Below are 13,448 nucleotides of genomic sequence, written 5' to 3'. Positions count from 1 at the left end.
AAGTTTTGGTATTTAATAGATGTTCATAATCGTTACATTAGTGTAAGAGTGATCAGAAGTAAATATTTAGATCACCTACTATATTCTTGTAAGTAAGATACCTGACATTATTTCCGTGGTCCTTGTGTGAAGTGACGAACTATAGAGATAACCTAAAACCCTTTGTTGACCCACTCAAAATGGCCACCTCTCTTGATAGAGGTCGGCATTTATCGAATTCAATGAATGAAAAAATCAATGATATTTTTCCTCAACAGACACCATGCAAGCCAACAAATAATAATAACAACACCGTAAATAACCCTCCACATCCTAACAGTGCATCAGGTAACCAAATGACAACCGTCACAAGTAGGCCTAGTAACGAACGTAATTCAAGGTTAAGCTATTCTGCTGCAATACAGTCGTACCCCTCCAAAGAACAAGCTATTGTAATCGAATCTCATGACGGGATCAGTATCAAGGATTATGTGCTAGCTATAGGTAAACTTACAACCCCTAGCAACATTCGGTTTGTTTCACGTATATCGAACGGAAGGATATGCATCTTTCTCTCTAGTAAGAAAAATGTCGAAGATCTGATATTGACAAACCCTAAGATCTTAATAAACAATGTATCACTGGAAATACGACCCCTTCTAACAAAAAACAAGCGTATTATATTATCCAACGTCTGTCCTGTGATCCCAAACTATGTTATTGAAGAGGAATTGTTAAAACTCGGTGTGAAAATCATGTCTAGGATTACCCCAATCAGAGCAGGTTTGTCAATTCCTGGATTCTCCCACATTTTAAGCTTTCGAAGACAAATGTACATTCAGAATGAAGACTTTGATAAACTCCCCGAATCCCTTCATCTCGAATACGATGGTACAAACTACTGGATTTACCTATCATCCGATTCACCCACTTGTTTTCTTTGCCATACCGAAGGACATCTGGCCAAAGATTGTCCTAACAACGTATCACTTCCAAAAGATGAATCCTCTTCCAATAATTTTCCTCAGCTCCAAGAGATTTCACAAAAGTCACAGGTCGAAAACCCCAAAACAGACATCGGTACTTCTAGCTCTTCTAGCTCACTCTCAAAAGATAGGCCTACTCAAGAAGCCACTTCAATGACCAACCCTGACTTAGCACTTAGCCAAGTCTGTAATGATCCTCCCTCCTCCAGAATTCAAATTGAGAGAGAAATTGCAGCACCTATGGAAACACACGCCACCCCTACAACAGTGAATTTTCCTGGATGTAAAAGGCCAATTTCACTAGCTAGCAGTGAAACAACTAATCCAAATCCTCCTGATGGCAACAAATCCATACTGGCCTCTCCTGAACAAATAGAAAACCGTAAGACAAATCACACTTCCAAGAAACCCAAGACAGACACGCAAAAATCAATAAGTGATATGCTCCTGCCAGTAAAACAAGTTTTGGAAGCTGACCCATCAATATTCCCCCTCAGCTACCTACAGCTCCAGTCCTTCTTTGAAAATACAGTTGGTGCCAAGGACATATCAGAAATTGCTTCAAACTACACACAAGACTTAGAAGGTCTTGCTAAAGCCCTTCAAAAACTCTATCCTTACTATACCGATAAAAGCATAAAAAACAAAAGCACTCGAATAGTAAAAAAACTACTGAAATCCGCCAGTCAAAGTGAAGACCCAACGCATATCAATGTAACGCCAGACTATTCCAGCGACGACAATTCCTTCCCAGTATAACAATGGAGATAAACCTCGTTCTGCTTTTGATCATTATTATGGCAACATTACTCCAATGGAATCTGAACAGTTATCGATCACAGTTAGAATATCTACAACTCCTAATAAACAAACACCAACCATCTGTTATCTGTCTCCAAGAAACAAACTTTCAGAACGACTTTGCTGCCAATCTAAGACTCTACAGTGTCTACCACAAAAATAGAACTAATGTGAATCATGCGAGTGGAGGAGTAGCTACTTATATCAAAAACAATATCTATGCAAAGGAAATTACTGTTAACACTAATTTGGAAGCTGTAGCAATTTCAGTCCATCTACCACCTTCTCTATGTATCTGCAATGTTTATATTCCAAACAGTTATTTGTTTCAAGGTGACGATCTACGAAACCTTATCCACCAACTACCTAAACCATTCATCCTAGTAGGCGACTTCAACAGCCACAACACGTTATGGGGTAGCCATAGTTCTGATGCAAGAGGAAAAGAGATAGAAAAGATACTTGATGAATTTGATTTAATTCTAATGAACTCTACTGCTCCAACTCGCTTTGACATAGCCCACGGCACCTGTAGTAGTATAGACCTAACCATCTGCACACCGGACGTAGCAACCCTTTTCAACTGGTCTGTTTATTCAACACTCCAAGGAAATAGTGACCACTTCCCGATACTAATCAATAATGAAAATTCTTCTGTCAACTCCTCATTTATTAACAACTCCAAATGGAACTTAAATAAGGCAGATTGGACAAAATTTAGGCAGACAGTCAATAACCACTTAAAAGACTTAACCCCTCCAAATGATTTCCCTTCTAAGCACATAAATATCATTGTTCAAGATTTCACAGAAGTTCTTGTTAAATCTGCAGACATGAGTGTTCCAAAAGTAACCTCAAACTCCTTTAAGAAAAAAGTACCTTGGTGGAATGACACTTGTAAGGAGGCTATTAAGAATAAGAATCGTGCTTTCTACCTCTACAAAAGAAAACCCACACCTGAAAATAAAGCCCAATTTCAGAAATATAGAGCAATCGCTCGAAAAGAAATTAAACTCAGCAAAAAGAATTCATGGCTATCATTTGTCTCCTCGCTAAGTTCCCAAACCCCACAAAAGGAAATGTGGAATAAACTTCAAAGAATAAATGGCAAATATAATCACTTCTACATTACTTCCCTCAGAAACTCTGTTGATGGAACCTTCATAAACAAACCTCAAAACATCGCTGATAAATTAGCTGACACATTTGCCGAGATCTCTAGTGACAAAAATTATGATCCTGAATTTCTCCATACAAAGAAATCCAGTGAATCCGTTGATCTAAGGAAAGCTATCTCTGACCCTAACTATAATCTAAACGATACTTTTCAACTACAGGAAATAATTACTGAACTTGACAAATGTGGCAAATCTAGTCCTGGCCCAGATACAGTCCCTTATGAATTTCTAAAACAGCTTCCACTAAGTGCAATAAATTATCTTCTGGCCATTTTCAACCACATATGGAGCTCTAAGACATTTCCTGACCAATGGCGAAATGCCATTGTAGTTCCAATACCCAAACCAGGGAAAGACAACTCAATTGCAGAAAATTATCGCCCTATTGCTTTAACTAATGCGATGTGTAAACTCATGGAGAAAATAGTCAACAAAAGATTACGCTGGTATCTCGAGCACATAAATTTCTTCAGTAATGTGCAAAACGGGTTCCGTAAAGCACACTCCACAACAGACACTTTGATAAGTCTGGAATCTGAAATACAGGAAGCGTTTCTCAATAACCAACACCTAATAGCAGTCAGTTTAGATATTAATAAGGCATATGACATGGTATGGAAAGACTATGTAATCAAAGTTCTAATGACACATAATATATCTGGAAATATCCTATATTTCATTTATAATTTTCTCCAAATGCGCCGAATTCAAGTTAGAGTAAATGGAATGCTGTCAAAGGAAGTAGTAATCAACAATGGAGTCCCACAAGGATCAGTTATCAGTGTAACACTGTTTCTTGTGGCAATTAATGGTATAGTCTCTAACATCCACTCACCAGTTAAGTGTTGCCTTTTTGCTGACGATTTGATAATCTTCTGCCCAGGGAAAAACATTACAACGACTCAACTCCTATTACAAGAATCAATTGTAAATATTCAAAACTGGACTAAAACCACAGGATTCAAATTTTCTAAAACTAAAACCAAATGTATTCTCTTCTCCAAAAATAAACATACTATCGCTAACCCTGAATTATATATGGAAGACCATAAAATTGAATCAGTTAAAACTATTAAAATTCTAGGACTTCTATTTGATAACAAGCTCACCTGGACCCCATACCTTAAAAATCTTAAAGACGAGTGTCAAAGAAGAATGAATATCATGAAAATTCTCTCAGCAAAAAACTGGGGAGCAGACTACCATGTCCTAATGAACACATACAGAGCCACAATCAGAGCCAAACTGGATTATGGCAGTATAGTATATTGTTCTGCCAGACCATCTACTCTTAAGATCCTTGATACCATCCAATCTTCAGCTCTTCGAATTGCCCTAGGAGCCCACCGCACCAGCCCCATAGCTAGTATAGAGATTGAAGCCAACGAACCACCACTTGAAATCAGACGTAAACAGCTGAGTTTGACATACGCACTCAAGATAGCTGGTACAAGTAACCAACACTTGAAAAAACACCTAATTTCAAAGAGACATAAAGGAAAACTAACTGGATCTCAACCCCAACCCTTTAACATCAGAATATCCAATCTTCTCAAAGAAATAAACCTCAGCCTTCCACCCATTTTATTTCCACACAACTCACTAGATACCCCTCCATGGAAAACTCATTTGCCTCCAGTCAACTGGGAATTGAACAACAATCTTAAAGCTCAAACTGACACAGCAAAATTCCAACAGTTATTTAATGAAATTTGTAATAGATACTCATCATATAGTGCAATTTATACTGATGGATCAAAATTCAATGAGAGAAATGGTTGTGCAGTGAAATATAAAGACTATAGTAAGCTATACAGATTACCAGATCTTTTTACAGTGTTTACAAGTGAACTGTATGCTCTTAAACAGGCCATGATTCATATTTCAAAAGCAAGCTACAACAACTCATTCATAATATTCTCTGATTCCAAAAGTGCATTAACTTCAATACAAAATCCATCAACAACACACCTACTTGTTAAAGAAATTCAAATGCTGTACCACAAGATCAAGATCGCAGGAAAAAATGTTATTTTTATGTGGATCCCATCTCACAGAGGAATACCAGGCAATGAATCAGTTGATCAAGCAGCAAAAGAAGCTACTAGTCTCCCAATCAACGACCGTCAAATTGCTACGCCACATTCTGATATCATCGCTTATATCAAAATCAAACTACACGAACAATGGAAAATGAACTGGCTTAAAACTTCCACTAGCAACCTCCAAAAAATTAAAATGATATCTACAAGAACATATCCTCTCCAAAACCTCACCAGACATGAACAAGTCTTAATCTCCCGACTAAGGATAGGACATACGAAGATCACCCACAACTATCTCCTAGAAAAGAAACAACCTCCCACCTGCAGCAAATGTAACTGCTCTCTCACTGTCAAGCATATCATCTCAGAATGTCAACTGTATGACCAGTGGCGCCAACACCACAACATACCTAAAGGAATGGAACTGACACTGTCTTCTCCAGCACTGAGTCATCAAGTCATCAACTTCCTCAAAGACACTGGCTTGCACTCCAAAATGTAATTACATTATACTTATTTTTTTTCTTTACATTTTTATAATTACAATATTATTATTATTATTACCATTATTCTGTAATCATATGTAAGAGTCGCGATAAGACCTTGGAGTTAAAGCGACTATAAACAACCCTAATAAAAAAATAAAAAAAAAAGATTCCAGACAATAATGCTGCATCATAAAGATTGTCGCTCGTTCCTTGACTTGGTCGGTTTTGAATTCACTGGCTGCATGACTTGGCCGATTCTGTTGCACGACCGAGAATTCAGTGGTCTATAACATGAAGACATGGACGATTTTAAAGCATATTCTTGTTTCACCTGATAGTGCTATACTTCTACTTTAAATTGATAACCTTAACTCATTTTTGTAAATTTTGTGACTTGGCCGGTTTTGATACTAGACGCCTCACTCACGCTCACACTAAGTTTTCTTCGCTAATTAAGAACTTGTCACTTAAAAATGCAGTCGATGACGACTCAGTCTGATACTGTATATACCTGAGTAAACATGCGGCCAACGCTAAAATTTTCAATAAAACAGCGAAGAATTCACATGTAACTAACTCACGTGCTAAACTCCCCCCCCCCCCCCCCCAACGATCAGCTGATTGCTTTCCCGCGCTCGCTACATAACGGCCTGTACATCACGAAGGCAGTGCCTTTGCTCAATGTTCCGTTCCATTAAGTCGTCCTAACACCGAATTACTGAATAGAATGATAGTGATATCACGATGTGGTCGTCGTTCCGTCCCATTCCTAATAACAATTATAATTTTATTGGCTTTACGTCCCACTAACTACTTTTACGGTTTCCGGAGACGCCGAGGTACCGGAATTTAGTCCTGCAGGAGTTCTTCACGTGCCAGTAAATCTACCGACACGAGGCTGACTTATCTGATCATTTTCAGATACCACCAGAGTGAGCCAGGGTCGAACCTGAAAAGTAGGGGTCAGAAGGCCAGCACCTCAACCGACTGAGCCACTCAGCAAGGCGTCCCATTGTTAGGGTCTAACGGACTCCCCACAGATGTATTGAGAGACCTCAGTAAACTCCGAGCCCCATGGCCGACTTCACATCTCAGCAGTTCTGTGTTTGTAACACTGATACACTTAACAAAAGTGACATCTCAGTGGACTCATAAATCCTTGGTCACCGTCCTCGTCTCATCAGTCTTGAGTTCAGAGGAATGGAACACTAAATAGATCGACAGATCTTACAACAGTACCTTGTCTTTCTCTTTCGTTGTGGTTACAATATATTGACAGAGATGCAACAGTGAACTGAGAACTCCATGGTCAACGTCCCGTCCCATTCCGTTCTCACGATCTAACAGTGAGACATGTTAAAGACCCAGAGGGAACTCACAACCCAGGAGGCGTGATAGCCGAGTGGCATTGTCACCTTCGGCAAACCTGAAGATGGTTTTTCTATTTCCATTTCACCCTAGGCAAATGATGAGGCATCAAAATCCTTCTTTTTATTTTTTTACTTCCTACAATGATAAGCTGCCTACATCTGACAAATTATACCATAACACTTGAATATGGAATGTATGTTTAACCATGAAGAGTTTTCTGGAGTTAATCCTTCTCATATACAGTACTACAGAGGTGATGTCTAACAATTTGTGTGTGACCGAGCTCGATAGCTGCAGTCGCTTAAGTGCGGCCAGTATCCAGTAATCGGGAGATAGTGGGTTCGACTCCCACTGTCGGCAGCCTTGAAGATGGTTTTCCGTGGTTTCCCATTTTCACACCAGGCAAATGCCGTGGCTGTACCATAATTAAGGCCACGGCCGATTCCTTCCAAATCCTAGGCCTTTCCTATCCCATCGTCGCCATAAGACCTATCTGTGTCAGCGCGACGTAAAGCAAATAGCAAATAATAATAATAATAATAATAATAATAATAATAATAATAATAATAATAATAATAATAATCATAATAATAATAATAATAATAATAATAATAATAATAATAATAATAACAATTTGTGCGGAGACTTTAATGGCCAAGGCGGCAAAATTACAGTGCAGATTATTGGAAATGCCCACACTTTTGAAAAACTCAACTAAGAATTTTGATATGATTCTTCTTGCTCCGATGAAAAAGTCCCACAACCCTTATACAGGAGACGTTGTCTGATTCTTTGAAGTAGGTGATGGTTGATGATGGCTCGCTTCTCCCCGTCTACCTCTGCTGGCTGACTTGAGTCGACCTCACATCTAATGGTGGGGTCCAGAATATATGCAAAGTCCTCTTCTCAGGCAGTTGCAATTATATCTATTCTCCAGTTGCTTCCACAGTCAGCAACACATGGAAGATAATTTCAGCACAGTAAAAGAAAGTGAAATGTATGCTCCCATAAGAAGAGTTAGTAAACAAATTAACAAATTGTACTTTTATGAAAAAATATGGCACGTTCACGAAAATCTTGGTTTGTAAATGTCATTGAAATAATGAAATGGCGTATGGCTTTTAGTGCCGGGAGTGTCCAAGGACATGTTCGGCTCGCCAGATGCAGGTCTTTTGATTTGACTCCCGTAGGAGACCTGCGTGTCATGATGAGGATGAAATGATGATGAAGACGACACATACACCCAGCCCCCGTGCCAGAGAAATTAACCAATCAAGGTTAAAATTCCCGACCCTGCCGGGAATCGAACCCGGGACCCCTGTGGCCAAAGGCCAGCACGCTAACCATTTAGCCATGGAGCTGTAAATGTCATTAAAAATTGTTTAAGAAAATATTATATAATGCTAATTTTCCTTTTGTGTAAGTTATGAATAAATTTCTTGCCGTTTTATAATCATATAATCTGTATCCCATTAGTTCAGCATGATTCATACTTGAAATAATAATAATAATAATAATAATAATAATAATAATAATAATAATAATAATAATAATAATAATAATAATAATAATAATAATAATAATAATAGTAATATGATGCACAAACGAAGTCGTATAGCAGTTATATCTCCGAGCGACGACAAGCAAGACACTCGCCACTACGTGCATGAATAAAGCCGGGCTGAGTGACTCAGACGATTGAGGCGCTGGTCTTTTGACCCCAGCTTGGAAGGTTCCATCCTACCTACTCCGGTGGTATTTGAAGATGCCCAATACGTCAGGCTCGTGTCGGTAGATTTAATGGCACGTAAAGGAACTTCTACCGGACTAAATTCCGGCAACTAGGCGTCTATGAAAACCGTAAAAGTAGTTAGTGGGACGTAAAGCCAACAACATGATGCATGAGAATTGGCTACTGCTCCGGTTTCCCTGAGTGTCATCCGAAAGCAAGTGGAGCTAGTAGTGTCTGCTCTCTAGAGCAACGAGATGATGATGACCTGTGAACTACGTGACGCCTATCACGTAACCAGCCAGCTCGACTAAAAGTTTTCTTTATACCGAGCTCGATAGCTGCGGTCGCGTAAGTAAGACCATTATCCAGTATTCACATGTATCTTAATTATGGCCACGGCCGTTTCCTTCCCACTCCTATCTCTTTTCTATCCCATCGTCGCCATAAGACCTATCTGTGTGTCGGTGCGACTTAAAGCAAATTGTAAAAAGTTTTCTTTCCATGTCGACACATTTCCTTTCGAATCAATAACTTAAAATCATAAACTCTGTTTCAAAATACACCACGGTATGTACGCCAAGGGTCTGAAGAAGCTCTACCAAGCGAGTTGGCCTTGTGGTAAGGGCCGCTCAGCTCAGAGCATGCATTCGGGAGATAGTGGGTTCGAACCCAATTGTCGGCAGCCCTGAAGATGGTTTTTCTATGGTTTCCTATTTCCAAACCAGGTAAATGCCGGGGCTGTACCTTAATTAAGGTCACGGCCACTTCCTTCCCATTACTAGCCCTTTCCTATCCCATCGTCCCCGTAAGACCTACCTGTGTCGGGTGCGATGTAAAGTTAAGTATTAAAATAAAATTATATATCAATACGCACGACGTTCCTGATATAACGCATACCGCTACCACACAGAGATTCGTGAAAATCAAATCAGTTACTAGTGAAGGTAGAATCCGACTGAACTCTGAACCCTGAAGCACGTGATTTTCTATTTCAATATTATTCTTAAAAATGTTTTGGATGTTAATTGAGAAATATTGATAGGACTCTCAGGCAGCTGTTCGAAAATAAATATTTCTGTGTCTTAGTTAAAAATACATATATCAAGATAAACATGCGGTTGCTAAATCTAGCAAATATACATTTATACGCCTTGCCTGGCGCCTACTGTGTGCTTGCTATGTTCTTAAAATATGTTTTAATCATAAAAATCAATTTTCAAAATTCAGTTAAATACATCGTCGCTTCCTGCTCCTTAACATGTGATAGCTTAGGTCCAAACTATATTTAACTACTGGGCAATCTACGTCAGCATTTCTGTACATATCTCGGAGCGTATGTGAAACATTTATAGGTTCACAAGTGTCCCACCAGAAGCGTCCAAAACAATTCTTAGTACATGTTGCAAATTTACTACACTTCACATCTAAAGGTAAGACCCCACTACAGGTTGCCTGTGGAAAACAGGTTTTAAAAATCCTGAAGCCAGAAGTTAACATTACAACTAAACGGACGAGAGAAAAGGGGCTTCGTCCATATACTTCAGTAAAACTGATGAAATTGTGCGCTGCAATGATATCCCGGCACTATTTCTTGGAATGGATCTGCCAGACAGGTCCATCAAAAGCTTGAGATGCGTGCTATCACATAATGGGAATCGCTATGCATTTATTCTATTTGCCCACTGAACAAAACCTCGTGAAGAATACAACCACATGAATATGGTTCTGCAGAAACGTTGTTATCATCAGCACGGATGGCTTATTTGTGTTGATTTGAAGATGGTCACACAAAGCACCCACGTTTAATCTGCATGCCGGATAGTAGGCCTAAGCAAAATCATCGGCGAAGTGTGACATGGCTTTCAAGGGCAAAAATAGCAGTTGGTGCAGCGAACATCATATACGAGCCTTTGGTTCACCAGGACAAAATCATTCTACCGCCGCTCCGTACAAAGATGCCTCATGAAGCAATTTGTTAAGGCCTTGGACAGAAATTCCAATTGCTTCAAGCACATTTGCAAATCATTATCTCAGTTGTGAAAAACTCGGTTGTGAAAGCACACAACTATGAATAATTGGTCCACAACATATTCATAAACTTTCAGAGCTAATATTAGCCTAAAAGTATACTTCCTCCATAGCCATTTAAATAGATTTCCTATCAATCTTGGTGATTTTAGTGAGGGACAAGGAGACAGGCTCCTTCAAAGTTATGGAGGAAATGTATCAAGGAAGATGGGGCAGGGACATGATGGCAGAGTAATGCTGGAATCTATAATGCAAGTGTCCTGATTACTTACATAGTAGACAATCACACAGACGGAGGTATTTTATGTAGTACTTGTGAACATGGTTTCTTTCTGCTATGAACTGAATCCAGTGTCACTGTGAATTTCATATATTCCCTTTATAATGATGTGAAATTGTTTTCACAGTGCTTGTGAATAGACTTATATATTTCCGTTGTCCTGTTCTTAAATGCTTTTTGGTAGGACTTGCTATATCTCAAGAACTAGAGCCATTCTAGCAAAACCGTTGCCATATTAGGTTTCAGCATCTTAAATTCAACCTAAAATCACTGATACACCACTGTTATCGTACGGTCTCTGCTTCTGTATGCAGCCATTTTAATCTGACGCCATTTGGCTGCCCGCTTATCAGTTTCCACGTTCCGTTTTATTCTAGACCTACTAGATGGCAGAGTAAACCGAATCTCTCTTGGGCGTCTATCAGTGAGTTTTAATTCAGTGTGTTGGGTAAACGCCAAACGTGTTACCAGAGATCTTTTATATGCCGACATTGTACGACATGGAGTGTCGAATGGACATTTTGTGCGCCCTTAAAAACCCGACTAATTCTGCCGGGTTTGAACTAGCTATCTTGGGATCCCCGGCCGACACTCTACCACTGATCCGCAGTGGGGGCTATAGTAATAATAATAATAATAATAATAATAATAATAATAATAATAATAATAATAATAATATCCGCCTCTGTGGTGTAGTGGTTAGTGTGATTAGCTGCCCCCTCGGAGGCCCTGGTTCGATTCCGGGCTCTGCCACGAAATTTGAAAAGTGGTACGAGGGCTGGAATGGGGTCCATTCAGCCTCGGGAGGTCAACAGAGTTGAGGGGGTTTCGATTCCCACCTCAGCCATCCTCGAAATTGTTTTCCGTGGTTTCCCACTTCTCCTCCAGGCTAATGCTGGAATGGTACTTAACTTAAGGCCACGGCCGCTTCCGTCCCTCTTCCTTGTCTATCCCTTCCAATCTTCCCATCCCCCGCAAGGCTCCTGTCGAGCATAGCACGTGAGGCTGCCTGGGCGAGGTACTGGTCCCCCCCAGTTGTATCCCAGACCCAGAGTCTGAAACTCCAGGACACTGCCCTTGAGGCGGTAGAGGTGGGATCCCTCGCTGAGTTCAAGGGAAAACCAACCCTGGAGTTTAAACGGATTAAGAAAGAAAGAAAGAAAGAAAGAAAGAAAGAAAGAAAGAAAGAAAGAAAGAAAGAAAGAAACAAGGAAAGAAATAATAATAATAATCATAATAATAATAATAATAATAATAATAATAATAATAATAATAATAATAATAATAATAATAATAATAATATGCCGCCCATGAGAAGCAAACACAGATGGTGGAATGATACCTGTTATAGGGCCATAGAAGGATTCCAAAGGATTCCATTTTGTATCTATTCCAATTTCCTTTCCACTGTCGTGTCATGGTGTCCCATCATCAATCCTCTATCCATGTACTGTATGTCTTAATGATGGTAATGTTATTGGGACCGGGCGAGTTGGCTGCGCGGTTAGGAGCGCGAAGCTGTGAGCTTGCATCCGGGAGATAGTGGGTTCGAACCCCAATGTCGGCAGCCCTGAAGATGTTTTTCCGTGGTTTCCCATTTTCACACCAGGCAAATGCTGGGGCTGTACTTTAATTAATGCCACGGCCTCTTCCTTCCCATTCGTAGGTCTTTCCTGTCCCATCGTCGCCATAATTACTATCTGTGTCGGTGCGACGCAAAGCAACTAGCAAAAAAAATGTTGTTGGGTTTACGTCCCACTAACTATATTACGGTTTTCGGAGAGGCCAGCGGAATGAGCCAGGATCGAATACCGAACATACATACATACATACATACATACATACATACATACCGTCTGGCATTTATTTCTTCAAATCCTTTAATAATAATAACATATTAATTGCAATATGAATATAATCATATGGTTGACAATGGCTGCTTAAAGTAGTCTAACAATGTAATTTAAATATAACATAATGTATTACATTACAATTGGAAATTATTCCGGTGCTAATGCCTGCTTTTAACTGTATAGCAGCGAAAATAAACGAAAACATATTACGTAGAAATTACACGGAAGCAAGAAGTTACATGAAAACATACAGATACACTGTGACAAAATATTGCAAGAACTTAAACAAAAACAACAAACCGTATTGAAAGATACATGAAATCAGGAAGTATATTAAAATTTAAAATACTTACAAGTAGTGTAACTTGATGATTACGAGAAATTGCATGGGTATTCACACGGTACAGGGCACGCAAAAGTAACTTATTTAACGAGAAAATGGTGTTTCTCTATGGGGTCGCGTATGAAGTGAGATAAACATTCGTAGCGAGTTTTTACGGCCGGATGCCCTTCCTGACGTCAACTTCATCTGAGAAGTTAATGGAATGAAATGAATGACGTGATGTGTGAAAGTAGGAAAGGAGACGGTGAAATTCGGTGGCGGCACATAGCCTACTCGTGGCGAATATCACGAAGGGGTCTACTCAAGGCTTAATGTTCCATTTGACTGACGAATCACCATTGTGATAGTACACATATCACACCCC

Source organism: Anabrus simplex, chromosome 1 (genome assembly GCF_040414725.1).
Source record: "Anabrus simplex isolate iqAnaSimp1 chromosome 1, ASM4041472v1, whole genome shotgun sequence".
NCBI classification, from domain to species: Eukaryota; Metazoa; Arthropoda; class Insecta; order Orthoptera; family Tettigoniidae; genus Anabrus; species Anabrus simplex.
The sequence above is the reverse complement of the archived record's forward strand: the minus strand, read 5'-3'. Positions refer to the sequence as shown.